Source organism: Euleptes europaea, chromosome 9 (genome assembly GCF_029931775.1).
Source record: "Euleptes europaea isolate rEulEur1 chromosome 9, rEulEur1.hap1, whole genome shotgun sequence".
Taxonomy (NCBI): Eukaryota; Metazoa; Chordata; class Lepidosauria; order Squamata; family Sphaerodactylidae; genus Euleptes; species Euleptes europaea.
This window is the reverse complement of record NC_079320.1, coordinates 2,792,661-2,809,059: the sequence shown is the minus strand read 5'-3', so window position 1 is coordinate 2,809,059 and position 16,399 is coordinate 2,792,661. Positions and strand designations below refer to the sequence as shown.

General features: G+C 45.6%; 1 protein-coding gene across 1 annotated transcript in view; it reads left to right on the top strand.

Annotated features, from left to right (window-relative positions):
- ADISSP (adipose secreted signaling protein) overlaps window positions 1-16,399 on the top strand; it is a 257,887-nt gene that overhangs the window by 21,307 nt on the left and 220,181 nt on the right. The gene's annotated exons all lie outside the window — the stretch shown is intronic.

The following is a 16,399-nucleotide window of genomic DNA, read 5'->3' as shown; positions in this document are numbered from 1 at the left end:
AAGAAGCCGGGAAACAGACCTGGATTACTGGATTGGATTAAAAAAACGTGCCTTATGGAGTTGGGTAAATGGTGACACAGTAGAACCAAAGTGAGTTTCTCAACAAAACTTATCTATGCCCTGTGTTTTAGGAACTTCCATAGAAATGTTTTGTGTGTGTGTGTTTTCCAGAAGGCTGTAACTGAAATCCTCACATTGATACGCACTGCAGACCAGCATTAGCTTCCAGAAAATCTGGGGTTTAATTTTTAGGTTTCTAGAAGGCCACATGTGGTAGATGTGGAATGTTAGAGTTATAGTCTGATTTTGTCAGATCTCAGCAGCTAAGCTGGGTCAGTACTTGGAAGGGAGCCCTCCAAGGAAGACTCTGCAGAGGAAGGCAATGGCAAACCACCTCTGCTTAATCATTTGCCTTGAAAACCCCACCAGGGGTTGCTATAAGTCAGCTGCGACTTTACAGCACTTTACACACAGAAAGAAGGCCATGTCATAAAAAATTGTCATGAAGTAGTGTTTAATATTTGAAAGATGAACTTCTGTAGAGTATCAGCTGAGAGAATGAGCTGTGGTCTAAGATATCCCCAGTTCAAGGAGGCCTTAAGTCACTGCAGTATAGGGGCGGTGATGCTGGCATAACTCAGAGTATTTAAATCACAAAATCACACAAGGTTGGAAGAGACCACAAGGGCCATCCAGTCCAACCCCCTGCCATGCAGGATCCCACAATCAAAGTGCTCCCGACAGATGGCCATCCAACCTCTGCTTAAAGACCTCCAAAGATGGGGACTCCACCCCCCAGCCCCCAAGGCAGGGCATTCCACCGTCAAACCGCCCTCACCGTCAGGAAGTTCTTCCTAATGTTTAGGTGGAATTGTTTTTCTCTTACTTTAAATCCATTACTCCGTGTCCTAGTCTCTGGAACAACAGAGAACAAGCTAGTTCCCTCATTAACATGGCATCCCTTCAAATATTTAAACATGGCTATCATGTCACCCCTTAACATTCTCTTCTCCAGACTAAACAAACCCAGCTCCTTAAGTCTCTCCTCATAGGGCATGGATTCCAGACCTCTGACCATTCTGGTTGCCCTCCTCTGGACACGCTCTAACTTGTCAACATCCTTCTTAAATTGTGGAGCCCAAAAGTGGACACAGTATTCCAAGTGAGGTCTGACCAATGCAGAATACAGTGGTAGTATTACTTCCCTTGATCTAGACACAATATACTCCTATTGATGCCGCCCAGAATTGCATTGGCCTTCTTAGCCGATCATGTCATGATCACAAGATAAGGTATGGGAAAAGTTTAGAATGCTAAACACACTGTATAAAGTCTATTATCTTTGACAATTCATGGACAATAGTGTTTAGTGTTTGAGTTTGATAGTTGCTTCAGCTTTAAGTAGGATTGCCAACTCTGCTTTGGAAAATTCCAGGAGATTTTGGCGGGGTGGATTCTGGGGAGAACAGGGTTTGGGGTGGGGAGGGACCTCAGTAGGCTATAATGTCATAGAGTCCACCATCCAATGCAGCCATTTTCTCCAGGGAAACTGATCTTTGTTGCCTGGAGACTGTAATTCCAGGAGATCTCCAGGCCTCACCTGGAGGCTGGCAACCCTAGCTTCAAGAGATAAGCCACAAAGAACATTTAGGTAAACAGGGAAGAGGTCAACAGCAAGTCACCAGATGCCCCATCACACTTCCAACTTGGCAACACATCAGCAGTAGCTCACAATAGAGTGTAGCTACTGCAATTCATGTGAAGATAAGAAAACATTTTAAAATCATTATAAACTGAATAAATATAGAATCATAGAGTTGGATGGGACCACCAGGGTCATCAAGCCCAACCCCCTGCACAATGCAGGAAATTCAAAACTACCTCCCCCCCCCCCACATCTAGTGACCAGAGGATGGCCAAGATGCCCTCCCTCTCATCATCTGCCTAAGGTCACAGAATCAGCATTGCTGACAGATGGCCATCTAACCTCTTCTTAAAAACCTCCAGGGAAGGAGCACTTACCACCTCCCGAGGAAGCCTGTTCCACTGAGGAACCGCTCTGTTAGAAAATTCTTCCTAATGTCTAGACAGAAACTCTTTTGATTTGATTTCAACTGGTTGGTTCTGGTCCGACCTTCTTGGGCAACAGAAAACAACTCAGCACCATCCTCAATATGACAGCCCCTCTAGTACTTGAACATGGTCATCATATCCCCTCTCAGTCTTCTCCTCTTCAGGCTAAACATACCCAGCTCCTTCAACCTTTCCTCATAGGACTTGGTCTCTCGACCCTTCACCATATTTGTTGCCCTCCTCTGGACACGTTCCAGCTTGTCTACATGTTTTTTAAATTGTGGTGTCTAGGGCTGTCGATTCGGTTCGTTCTGAACCGAAAAACCGCTGAATTTCCCCTGATTCGGCAGTTTCTGGTTCGGAACGAACCGAATTAAAAAAAGGCGGGAAATGGGGGGTTTGGCAAATAAATTCAGCAAATTCGGGCTTCGGCTTTTTTCCCCCGTGCACCTTCAGGTGGCTTTCCTGAAGGCGCGTGGGGGGCCCTTTAAACAGATGTGTGCCTCCTGGCCGGGAGGCACAGATCTGTTCCACCACCACCACCCCGCGCGCCTTCAGGGGGCTTCCCTGAAGGTGCACGGGGCCTCCCAGCTGGGAGGCACAGATCTGTTTAAAGGGGCCCCCGCGCGCCTTCAGGGAAGCCCTGTGAAGGCCTGCGGGGGGGCGGATTTTCCCCCGAACTCTGGATCTCGCCCAAATTTCGGGGATCCGAAGCGGGGCAGTTCGGACTTCAGCACGGCCTGAATTTAAAAGGGCCGAATTTTGCCAAAGCTGAACTGTACTGAATTTTTTTTCATCAGCCCTAGTGGTGCCCAAAACTGAACACAGTACTCTAGCTGAGGTCTAACCAGAGCGGAGTAAAGCGATACCATCACTTCGCGTGATCTGGACACTATACATTTGTTGATGCAGCCCAAGACTGCATTTGCCTGTTTAGCTACCGCATCACACTGCTGACTCATGTTCAGTATTTGGTCTACTAAGACCCCAAGATCCTTTTCACACACACTACTGCTCAGATAAGTCTCCCCCATCCTATAATTATGCATTTGTTTTTTCCTACCTAAATGCAGAACTTTACATTTGTCTCTGTTGAAGTGCATTTTATTAGTTCTAGCCCACTTCTCCAGCCTGTCAAGATCATCCTGCATCTTGGCTCTGTCTTCTACCGTATTTGCTACCCATCACAATTTAGTGTCATCTGCAAATTTAATAAGCATCCCCTCTATTCCTTCATGCAAATCATCTATAAAGATGTTGAACAACACAGGGCCCAGCACAGATCCCTGAGGAACTCCACTAGTCACTTCTCTCCAAGTGGATGAGGAACCATTAACTAGCACTCTTTGGGTATGATCTGTCAACCAGTTGCAGATCCACCTAACAATAATAGGAACTAAACCACATTTTCCCAATTTGTCAACTAGAATACTATGTGGAACCTTATCAAAAGCCTTACTGAAATCTAGATAAACTATGTCTACAGCATTCCCCTGATCCAGCAAGGTAGTAACTTTCTCAAAAAAGGAGATAAGATTAGTCTGACATGACTTGTTCTTGAGAAACCCGTGCTGGCTCTTAGTGATCTGATCCATCCTTGCTAAATGCTCAAGGACTGACTGTTTGATGATTTGTTCGAACACTTTTCCTGGTATAGAAGTCAAGTTGATGGGTCGGTAGTTACCTGGATCCTCCTTTTTCCCCTTCTTGAAGATGGGGACAACATTTGCCCGCCTCCAATCTTCTGGCACCTCACCTGTTTGCCAAGACTTTTCAAAAATAATGGACAGAGGTTCAGAAATTTCATCTGCAAGTTCTTTGAGTACCCTTGGATGCAATTCATCTGGCCCAGAGGATTTTGTTTCATTTAAAGAAACCAGGTGTTTGTGCACTACCCCAATGCCGATTCTAGGCTGCAAATCCCTTCCCTCATCACATGTTCTGTTTATGAAGAAGAAGAAGAAGAAGAAGAAGAGTTGGTTTTTATATGCCGACTTTCTCTGCCACTTAAGGGAGAATCAAACCGGCTTACAATCACCTTCCCTTCCCCACAACAGACACCCTGTGAGGTAGGTGAGGCTGAGAGAGCTGTGACTGGCCCAAGGTCACCCAGCTGGCTTCGTGTGGAGGAGTGGGGAAACAAATCCAGTTCACCAGATTAGCCTCCGCCGCTCTGTGGAGGAGTGGGGAATCAAACCTGGTTCTCCAGATCAGACTCCACCGCTCCAAACCACCGCTCTTATCCACTACACCACGCTGGCCATGTTGAGCACCACTTCCCTCATGAGAAAAGACTGAGGAAAAGTAGGAATTGAGGAGTTCTGCCCTCTCTTCATCTCCTGCTACAATTTCACTTTCCGGTCCACGCAATGGGCTTATCTTGTCCTTGTTCTTACTCCTACTCTGTACATAGGAAAAGAACCCTTTTTTGTTGTGTTTAGCATCTCTCGCTAGCCTAAGTTCATACTGAGCTTTAGCTTTCCTCTCCCTACAAGCAATAGTTATTTGTTTATATTCCTCTTTGGTTATAAGGCCCTCCTTCCACTTCCTAAATGAGTCTTTTTTATTTCTCAATTCTTTAAAAAGCTGTTTATGGAGCCACCCTGGCCTCTTTAGGCTCCTCCCATTTTTCTTTCTCATAGGAATGGTTTGGGATTGCACCTTCAGTATTTCATTTTTAAGAAACTCCCACCCTTCTTGAACTCCCTTCTCCTTAAGTATTTCCGACCATGGGATTCTACCTAGCATAAGGTTAAGTTTGTTAAAATTTGCTCTTTTAAAGTCCAACCTATATGTCTGACTACATACAGGTTTTCCTTTCCCCAAGACTGTAAATTCCAAGAGTACGCATGGATGAGTGAAGCTGTCATGGCAGAGAATAGTGGGAGAGGTATGTGGTCCTGAGGGTATGTGGGTCCAAGGCCATTCAGGGCTTTGTAAGCAATAACCAGAATATTGAATTGGACTCTGTAACTGATCAGTAGCTGATGGGTGTGATTGCACGGCCCAGGCTGCAGCATTCTGCACTAGCTGGTATTTCCAGGTAATCTTTAAGGTCAGACCCCTGTAGAGACCACTACAGTATTCTAGCTTGGATCCACATGGCCAGGTCAGTCAAGTTAAACACTTATTACCTTCTAGGTAATAAGAAGGTGGTAGAATGAATGCCCTTTTTGCAGCTGCATTAACTTGCTTCTCTAGCAATAGTGCTGGATCCAGCATAACCTCCTACGCTCTTAACTGAGTGAGCAAGCATCAGCTGGACCCCATCAAAGCTGGGCTGGGCTCTTTTGTCACAGGCTGGCCCAGCTTGGAGGGGGGCGAGAGATCACTGGCCCACCTGGGTTGCTAAGTCCCCACTGGCAACCAGCAAGGGATGGGGTGGGGACTTACCATCTGTGGAGGGAGGCCAGCAGCTGCTTGCCGCATCACCTGTGGAAGTGATGTCATCACATTGACAACACTGAGGGAGATGCTCTGTTATTTGGGGGAAAACTCTATAGTAGAGGCTATTTTTACCATAGTTTTGTCCAAATACCAGAGCGTCTCCCTCAATGTGGCTGACATGATGACATCACTTCTGGGAGTGATGTTATTGTGTTGATGGGCTGGGGGCTCATTTTAAGACCAGTAAGACCCCCATTGGCCAGCGGGATGGCACCAGTGAGAGGGTAGGAACTGTCATTTCAAAGCTGACCAGGAGGTATGCCAATGCTCTTAATGGCCAATCTGTTGTACTTGGGCCAAGGTCACCCAATTAGTTTCTAGAAGGCCACCCTAGTCATGAACTCCCAACACTGCACCACACTGACTTTTGTGGGGTGGATACTGGTGAATAATAGAAAGCCGCCAGGCCTGGGTGAATCTCAAAAGTCACATAGTAAAAAATTGCTTAATGGTTGCTGCCAGACCTGATGAGTCTTCCTTCAAAGGTCAAATCTGCTCTGGAACCAGCCCTCCCCCACCTTTTACTGCCCCAAACTAATTTTGGAAGAGTAGCAATACTTTTGTTGCTTAGCAGTAGCCACTGAGGGCAGGCATTCCTGCCAATCCCCCCTTTTTTAGATATCAGATTACACTTTTCAGGTGTGCAGAAAGATCTGTTTTGTCTGTTCATGGCTCTAGTCTCTGGATTTAAGCACATACAGATTTGTCCATGTTGCAAATTAGCTATATTGACAAGCTAGGGACCCGCAAGGACTAGCAAGGAGCATCTCATTTCTCCCTTCCTCACTATTTTCTCTTTCCATATTCCTGGCAGCCCCAAAATCCTCACCTCACCAAAATCCTTCCCTGATTTTTCTCCTTCCCACCCCCACCCCCTATCTTTTGTCTGCCCTTCTTCTTAAGCTATATTTATTTACTTCACTTCTAGCCTGCTTTTCTTCTCAATGGGGGCCTAAAGTAACTTACCTCATTCACCTCTCCTTCATTTTATCCTCACAACCACCCTGTGAGGTAGTTTAGGCTGACTGTGTCTGACTGGCCCAAAGAACCTAGCGAGTTTCCACGGTGGGGATCCAAACTGGGGTCTCCCAGACCCTAGTCTGAAACACTAACCAGTACACTGGATTTTGTGGGGTGGCTGCTGTTGAGCAGTAGCAAGCTGCCTGGGTAAGTGGTGTAGTGGTTGAGGTGGTTTGGAGCGGTGAACTCTGATCTGGTGAGCTGAATTTGTTTCCCCACACCTACACATGAAGCCAGCTGGGTGACCTTGGGCTAGTCACACACTCAGCCTCATCAACCTCGCAGGGTGTCTGTTGTGGGGAGGGGAAGGGAAGGTGACTGCAAGCCAGTTTGATTCTTCCTTAAGTCGTAGAGAAAGTCAGCATACAAAAACCAGCTCTTCTTCATCATCATCCTTCAAGTCATGTGGTGGCTACTACTGAGCCTGGCCCCAATGAGTCTTCTCTCAAAAGCCCTGGAAAGGCCCTCCCTGTCCTGCTGCCTTTTCCTAATAGAAACTATGCCTTAAATACTGCTGTGGTTGTCACCAATAACCACTGAGAGAATCTGCTTCTTAATGCTACAGGCTCTCCTTTTATCATGGGTGGGGGGTTAACCTTCATGTTTTTTTATTTAGCAGATGTTTCTGCAAAAGGAGGCTGGAGGGAGGCTGGTGCTGACAGGCTGATGTCACTTCCAGGTGTGACATCATCACATCTCCAACAATTGTAGGGATGCTCTGGTATTTGGGGGGGGGGAACTCTATGGTAGCAGCCATTCTTTACCTTAGAATTTTGCCCAAATACCTGAGTGTCCCCATGACTGTTGGTGATGTGATGATCTCACTTTCGGAAGTGACATTACCACATTGACACCGGCCTCCCTCCAGCCTCTTTTTGCAGCTAGTATGTCTCCCCGCTGGCTGGCTGGATGGACAGCGTCAGGGGGAAGGACTTGGAGTGAGGAATCATCCCCCACTGTTGGGGGAATGGCTAAATGTTTTAATACTCATAAACTAATCACTGCTATCTTTACTTTTCAGGTTCTGGGCCCCTGGATTCCCAAAGTTATTGTTTACTAGAGAAATCTGTGGTTATATATCCAAATGCACAGAAGACAAACAATGCTGGAAAGATGAATACTGTGACGAGCTGAAAAGTTGGATTTGCGAGTGGGAAGGTGATAAGAGATGGCTCTGAGCAGAAACCTTAAATGGACTGAAACTTGTTTCCTGATCTTCATACAAGCAAGGAAAATAGATTGACTTCCATTTTAATACAAAGACAACAGGAAATGAAGGCAACACTGAGTTATGGATGTAGGGCGGGAAAAGCTCAGTTCAACATTAGAGAAACCAAAGTCATCTCCTTCAAGGCCAAAACAGAAATGTTCTTATGCTTGCTTAAAAGACATAGCAACAAAACTTGTGAAAGAGTAGTTGACTTTCCATTGTAATAGATAAATAAAAATATTTACCTACATTTCTCTCTTGATTTTATATTTTTGATTTCTGCCTTATCCTTCCAATTAAGGAGAAGAAGGCCTTACTCTCAGAGAAGATTGTGTCCTGTGACCTGTTTTTTGTTTGTTTGTTTTTCAGAGGAGAGGAGAGGCTACACATTTATTTCTAAAGCTGCTGGCGCTAGGTTAGATAGGTTAAACTTATACCACAAGGGGAAGTAGACAATCAACATAGGGATTTAAATGAAGGTCCACCTGGGAGGGCTGGGTGTAAAGGAGCCTAGTGGAAAGTATAAGGGAAGGAAAGACAAACAGTATTGTGGTTGGAGTCTGCTCTAGACCTCCTGGATGCTGCCCTCCATGAGCAGCTTGACAGGGTATCCAAACAACAAAAGCTGATAGTTATGGGAGATTTCAACTTCCCTGATGTGTGCTGGGAGACAAACTGCAAAGCAACCACAGTCAAACAAGTTCCTCATCTATTGTCGAAGGCTTTCACGGTCAGAGTTCATTGGTTCTTGTAGGTTATTCGGGCTGTGTAACCGTGGTCTTGGAATTTTCTTTCCTGACGTTTCGCCAGCAACTGTGGCAGGCATCTTCAGAGTAGTAACACTGAAGGACAGTGTCTCTCAGTGTCAAGGGTGTAGAAAGAGTAATATATAGTCAGAAAGGGGTTGGGTTTGAGCTGAGTATTGTCCTGCAAAAGTATTGTCCTGTAAGTATCAAGATAATGTGCTAATGAGGGTATGGTATGTTAATATGGAACCATTGTATCCTGAAGTGATCTGTTAATGTGTGTAATCCAAAACTAATCTGTATGGCTATTGGTGAATGTTGTCTTTGTCTGGAGGTGTTTCAGGGCAGGAAGCCAAGCCTTATTCATTCTTAAACTCTCCTCTTTTCTGTTAAAGTTGTGCTGATGTTTGTGAATTTCAATGGCTTCTCTGTGCAATCTGACAAAATAGTTGGTAGAATTGTCCAGTCTTTCAGTGTCTTGGAATAAGACCCTGTGTCCTGTTTGTGTCAGTCCATGTTCAGCCACTGCTGATTTCTCAGGTTGGCCAAGTCTGCAGTATCTTTCATGTTCTTTTATCCTTGTTTGTATGCTGCGTTTTGTGGTCCCGATGTAAACTTCTCCACAGCTGCAAGGTATACGATATACTCCTGCAGAGGTGAGGGGGTCTCTTTTGTCTTTTGCAGGATGGAGAAACTTTTGAAAAAACATAACCTACAAACAGTGTTTAAACCCACCAAGAAAATACAACAAATGCTACGATCAGCAAAAGACAAAAGAGACCCCCTCACCTCTGCAGGAGTATATCGTATACCTTGCAGCTGTGGAGAAGTTTACATCGGGACCACAAAACGCAGCATACAAACAAGGATAAAAGAACATGAAAGATACTGCAGACTTGGCCAACCTGAGAAATCAGCAGTGGCTGAACATGGACTGACACAAACAGGACACAGGGTCTTATTCCAAGACACTGAAAGACTGGACAATTCTACCAACTATTTTGTCAGATTGCACAGAGAAGCCATTGAAATTCACAAACATCAGCACAACTTTAACAGAAAAGAGGAGAGTTTAAGAATGAATAAGGCTTGGCTTCCTGCCCTGAAACACCTCCAGACAAAGACAACATTCAACAATAGCCATACAGATTAGTTTTGGATTACACACATTAACAGATCACTTCAGGATACAATGGTTCCATATTAACATACCATACCCTCATTAGCACATTATCTTGATACTTACAGGACAATACTTTTGCAGGACAATACTCAGCTCAAACCCAACCCCTTTCTGACTATATATTACTCTTTCTACACCCTTGACACTGAGAGACACTGTCCTTCAGTGTTACTACTCTGAAGATGCCTGCCACAGTTGCTGGCGAAACGTCAGGAAAGAAAATTCCAAGACCACGGTTACACAGCCCGAATAACCTACAAGAACCAAAGTTCCTCATCTGCCTGGCCGACAACCTCTTTCATCAAATGGTGGTGGTAGCTATGAGGGGCTCAGCCATACTCAATATTGACCAATAGGCAATGAGGTGGTAGATGAGTTGAAGGTGGTGGGCACCTTAGGGGGAAGTGACCATGTCCTCCTAGAATCCCTTTTGCTGTGGGGAACCAAGGAATTCCATAGCCACATGTGTCTGTTAGGTGGGGGTGAGGCCTGGAGAGGGGAGGCTTTGGGGAGAGGAAGGACCTTAGTGGGGAATAATGCCATAGTGCCCATTTTCTCCAGGGAAACTGATCACTGTTGTGTGGAGTTGCTAGATTCAAGCCTATTAGCACTGTCAAGACCAACAAGATTTTCAGGGTATAAGCTTTCAAAGTATCTGACAAAGGGAGCTTAGACTCTCAAAAGCTTATACCCTAGAAATCTGGTTGGTCTTTTAGGTGCTAATGGACTCGAATCTAGCTGTTCTGCTGCAGAACAACCCTCTGAAACTGTTGTCTAGAGTTGTAATTCCAGGCGATCTCCAGGCTTCTCCTGGAGATTGGCAACCCTATTTATTCCACATGTTGGAGGTTTAGGAGGGACTTAAGTATTTCCAGTCTGTTGTGAGGAAACATTTAGAAATACCCTAGAAATTGACATCTAAGATGGTGCTTTGGTAGGAGCAACGAGCTCCTGCTGCCCTGCTGGCTCCCCCACCTAAATTAGGAATAATTTGGCCTTACCCCTCCTAAGCCCTGACCTGGATGGCCCAGGCTAGCCTGATCTCGTCAGATCTCAGAAGCTAAGCAGGGTCGGCCCTGGTTAGTATTTGGATGGGAGACCACCAAGGAATACCAGGGTTGCTGTGCAGAGGAAGGCACTGGCAAACCACCTCTGTTAGTCTCTTGCCATGAAAACCCCAAAAGGGGTCGCCATAAGTCGGCTGCGACTTGACGGCACTTCACACACACACACACCCCTCCTAAAACAAGAGCTCTTGCAAGCTCAGTCTCTCACTATTCCAACAAGAAGGAAACATGGTAGGGGATCCAAGAAGCCAATGGGGATGAACAGAGAACTCCATGATGAGCTAGGGGAGAAAAAGGAAATGTCCAAGAAATGGAGGGAAGGACGTTCATCTAAAGAAGAGTATCTGCGGGTTGCTAGGCACTGTAAGTCAGCCATCAGAGAGGCGAAAGCTCTCAGTGAGCTGATGCTGGCCGGAGAGGCTCAATACAACAAGAAAAGCATCTTCAGATATGTGAGGAGCAAACTCAAGGGAAACGAGGCCATAGGCCCGCTATTGGGTGAAAATGGAGCAACTCTGACAGAGAGAAAGAAAAAAGGTTCAATGCATATTTTGCCTCAGTTTTCTCCCTGAAAAAGATAACAGGCTCATCTAGAGATGATAGTAGGCAAGGCACGGCATCTGGGCTGCTGGTTGACACGGACAGAGAGGTAGTTAAGAAGCACCTGGCTGCAGTGCATGAGTACAAATCCCCTGGGCCAGGCAGTGTGCACCCGAGAGTGCTCAAAGAACTTTTTAGAGAGCTTGCAGAGCCTTTGTCCATCATATTCCAGACCTCTTGGAGTACAGAAGGTAAGTCACAAGATTGGAGGAGGGCGAACGTTATCCCAATTTTCAAAAAAAAAAAAAAAGGAGGAGGGATGACCCAGGAAACTACACACCAGTTTGACCTCTGTCCCAGGGAAGATACTGGAGCAGATATGAAAGAGATCTATCTACGAACATCTGAAAGACAACTTGGAGATCTGGGGAAGTCAGCATGGATTTGTCCCCAACAGGTCCTGGCAGACCAACCTTGATTCCTTCTTTGATCAAGTGACGAGCTTACTGAATTGAGGGAATGTTGTTGATGTTGTTTACCTAGATTTCAGTAAGGCTTTTGACGGGGTTCCCCATGATGTTCTGATGGGTAAACTAGAGGACCGTGGACTGGACCCTAGGATAGTTAGGTGGATAGGGAAATGGTTGGAGAACTGTACTCAAAGAGTGGTTGTCAATGGCATTTCATCTCAATGGAGAGAGGTGTCCAGTGGGGTGCCACAGGGTTTGGTTCTGGGCCTGGTACTTTTCAATATTTTTATAAATGATCTGGATGCAGGTATGGAGGGACTACTCATTAAATTTACAGATTACATCAAATTGGGAGGAGCAGTGAACACACCAGAAGACAGAGATCGAATTCAATGATATCTGAACACAGTGGAAAAGGGGCGGATGTGAACAAGATGCAGTTCGTTAAGGATAAGTGCTGAGTTCTACATCTGGGTAACAAAATTGAGGGACATGCATACTGGATGGGGGATACACTTCTGGATAGCAGTTCATGAGAACAAGATCTTGGGGTACGAGTGGACCTTAAGTTAAATATGAACAGCCAGTATAATGTAGCAACAAAAATGCTAATGTGATCTTGGGGTGCATCAACAGGCATAACATCCAAATTGCAAGATGTCATAGTTCCGCTGTACACAGCATTTGTCAGGCTGCACCTGGAGCACTGTGTACACTTCTGGAAGCCTCACTTTAAAAAGGATGTGGACAAAAAGGAGCGTGTGCACAAGAGAGCGACAAGAATCATCAGGGGCTTGGGAAGTTGAGAATGTTTAGTCTGGAGAAGAGGAGGTGAGAGGGAACATGATTACTCTGTTTAAGTATTTGAAGGGCTGTCAGATAGAGGAGGGCAGGGAGCTGTTCCTGTTGGTAGCAGAGGATAATAGGTTTAAATTGCCGGCAGAAAGGTACCGGCTGGATATTAGGGGGAAAAAATTTTACATTACGAGTTGTTCAGCAATGGAATCAGCTACCTAGGGAGGTGATTAGCTCCCTCTCACTGGCAGTCTTTAAGCAGAGGCTGGACAAACCCTTCTCAGGGATGCTCTAGGGCAGGGGTGTCAAACTCATTTGTTAGGAGGGCCAGATATGTTATAAATGTCCCTTGGTTAGGCCAGGCCATTGTACCAAATAAATAAATACCATAAAATGTAATGCAAGATTCTGGAGATACAACAATCTTGCCAGCCCAGATCTGGACTGTGTGTGTGTGGGGGGGGGGGTGCTGCCTTGGCTGGCGAGCTCACAGCCCTCCCCCAGTCCACAAAGGTTGTTTATTCATGGGTACTTTAACTCATGTCCCCCACCCCCCATCTTTCTTGTTTGTTCCTTGGAGTTACGCATGAGTTTTTCCTCCATTAGAGATGACCTCGCTGCCAGCCCTCACAAATCCCAGGACTTCCCGTTCCTCTGTTAACCTGCCTCTTCCCTCTCCCTTGAGCTCAGCCCGGGTGAAATCTCTGTGCATAAAGCAAAGTGTGGAAGAGTTTCACTCTCAGCCAATTACAAAGCAGCATGTCCAGAGGCGGGGATTCAAATACTTCCAGCTTCCTGAGAGTGCTTTCTGAGCAAAAGAAAGGCTTTTTAAAGCCAAGGCTTGGATTTCCCTCCCCCCCCCCCCCGTCACTTCTTTTCAGATTGCTCCTTTTTTGTTGTTGTTGTTCTTAAAATGCATTTTTATGCAGAAATTGGGTTTGGGGGGGGAAGGAACTTTTCTTTCACTACAGCCAATTATGAAGCAGCATTTCAAGGAGCAGGGATTCAAATACTTCCATATTTGAGTTTGGACTCAAGTTTCAAAAGCATCCTTTTTTTGCTAAAAAAAATAAGAAGTGCCATTTAAGAAAATATTTGCTGACATTGCCCCCACCCCCAGCCAATTGGTGGCCAATTTTACAGAGATATTTCAGCATTAAACCCACAATTCTCTCAAATGTATCAACACAGCAATATATTGGGAATTTGGTATATCGAAAAGTTGATTTAATTTTTTTTTAAATGACGGCTTTTAGTGGACAAAATTTTGGGTTTATTTTCAGTTCGGGTATTTTGATATACACAACCTTAGACGTGATAAAAGTGCTCCTTGCAAATCCACTGCAAGTGTGTGCCGGCGCAAGGTGACACAGAAAGGGGGAATTCAACATGAATAACTTCCGAAAAGATGTGGGGCACTTCCAGTTGGATTACAGGGCTAATGAGCAAGCATAAATGACTTTGGAGTTCATTTTATTTGGGCAATGTGTTTCCTGCCTATGAACTTGTTCTCCTTGATTTCTTGCCTGCCTGTGAGGATGTTCAGCCAGCTACATGGACCATAAGCTGCTACCAAGCCCACTGATTACGGATGCCAACTCTGTTTGTGGGAATTTGGTGGTGGTGCCTGGAGAAGGGAGATACTTCAGAGGTGTATAATTCCATTGAGTCCACTCGTTCAGGAAAAATATTTATGTCCATGATATTACAATGTATTTTTTGTAAAATTATAGCAAACTACAACCCTTACTGGATAGATCCTTTGTGCCATTTTCAGAATGACGGGACAAATTGCCTGGATTTCATGCATAATAGAATCTTGAAACAGTATAATGGTGGAATGCTCGTCCTGGGCTTGTGCTGTGTGTGGAATGCAGGATGGACAGAGGAAGCAGCCAATAAGGGAGCAGCTAAACCAAAGGGAGGAGTTCTGGAATGTGCCACCTCAAAGGGAAGGACAATTGAAGCCACTGGAGGAAGCAGCAGCCATAGGAAGAAACCAAAGCAGAAAGAAGAGTAATTAATTGAAGTGCCACAGTTTCCAGTCAAGGGAAGCCCTGGGCGGGGCTGAAGCCAAGAAACATTACTGGGCACACACCAAGTAATCATGGATCAGAGATGCAAGGTTTTGGCTTGAGAAATCAGCCACAATTTCCTTGTGGCTGAAAAGGTCTTTGATAGGCTAGAAATAAGTCTGTTAATTTGTTGACCTCCCAACCCCCAGTGGAATACTAGTCAACTTGCAACCAAGCGGCTGCCTTGTCCCAGGTCTGGCTGACCCACCCTGACCCCAACCTCAGAAGCACCTAACTGTATTGGTATCTTCATGGCCATAACCTTAACCCTAACCTTAACCCTTCCTGACCACCACCACCCAGCCACTCACCATCTGGACTGGTGAGGGAATCAGGCTGTCCACGGTAGATGGGGTCCATCCTGAAGGACATGCCTAAGCAGGTTTGACATAAGTCTATGCCTCAGGGGAATCCACTAACAATTCCCCCTTCCCTGCATTGTTCCTGCCATCTGTGGCTTACTTAAAACACAACACGGCTGTGGAATGCCCTCCCCCCTCTAAAGTGTCATAGTCTCCAACACTTTGTAATGCTTATAGGGTAAGCAGATACATCATTCCTCAAACCTCAGGCCAATCTGGATCACTGTGGGGAAAATGTCCTACTCAGCCCCTAAGTAACTGGCTATAAGACCTGAGGTATAATAGAGGAGAGTGAGGCCAGGGGCCCAGCTGCCTGATGACTAGGGTTGCCGAACTTCAGGTGGTGCCCGGAGATCTCTGAGATTTTCAGCTGATCTCCAGGAGACAGAGATCCTCTGGAGGAAATCCCCAAATCTTGTCCTCTTGAGGATCCCCCCCAAATCTCCAAGAATTTTCAAACTTCAAGTTGCCAACCCTATCTGTGGAAGTACACACCGACCTCTTCATCCCCTACCAAACCCCACTTTGTATGAACTATCTCATAAGATGTGCAGCTGTAAGACAATCCTGCAATTGCTCACCTGCTTCCAGCAGCTGTATGCAAAGCCCAGGATACTGCTGTTGACTGACCTCTGGTCTGTCAGTCTCACTGACCAGCAGGATCTCTGCAGGATCTCAGGAACACAGATATCTTTCCAAGGCTGATACTCCAGATGTTTCTACTGTGGAAATTGCAAGCGTTGAATTTGGTGCTGTTTTAGTGCAAAGCATGAGACTACACTGACTGAAGTGATGGGTACACCCTCTGCCTGGGCACCTTCTGGATAGGGTTGCCAGCTCTGGGTTGGGGCATTTCTGGAGATTTGAGGGTGGAGCCTGGGAGAGTGGGGTTTGGGGAGGGAAGGTAGGAGCCTCAGTGGGGATGTGATGCTATAGAGTTTATCCTCTAAAGATGCCATTTTCTCCAAGGGAACTGATCTCTGTAATCTGGAGATCAGTTGTAATTCTGGGAGATATCCAGGGCCCCACCCGGAGGTTGGCAGCCTTACTTATAGCTGAGCCAGAAGATGCAAAGATAGAGAGAGGTGAGCTAGATCATACACTTTAACCATTACACCACCGGCTCTCATAGACCTCTTTTTACATTCAGAGTGGTCTTCCTTTGGGTTAAATGTGGTACTGTGTTCATCTTGTTTGAACAGAATGGTCCATGATTTGGTTCCACGGATAGAATAGAGGAAATGAAAAGTAATGCTTTGCAAAGAGGTGTAAGTCAGAGCACCAGGAAGACAGGTATGATATTTCTACTTGTATTTTTTCTTCACAGTATCTCTCTTCATTCTAGGGTTGCCATCTCAAGATTGGGAAATTCCTGGAAATTTGGGGGTGGAACCTAGGGAGGACAGGGTTT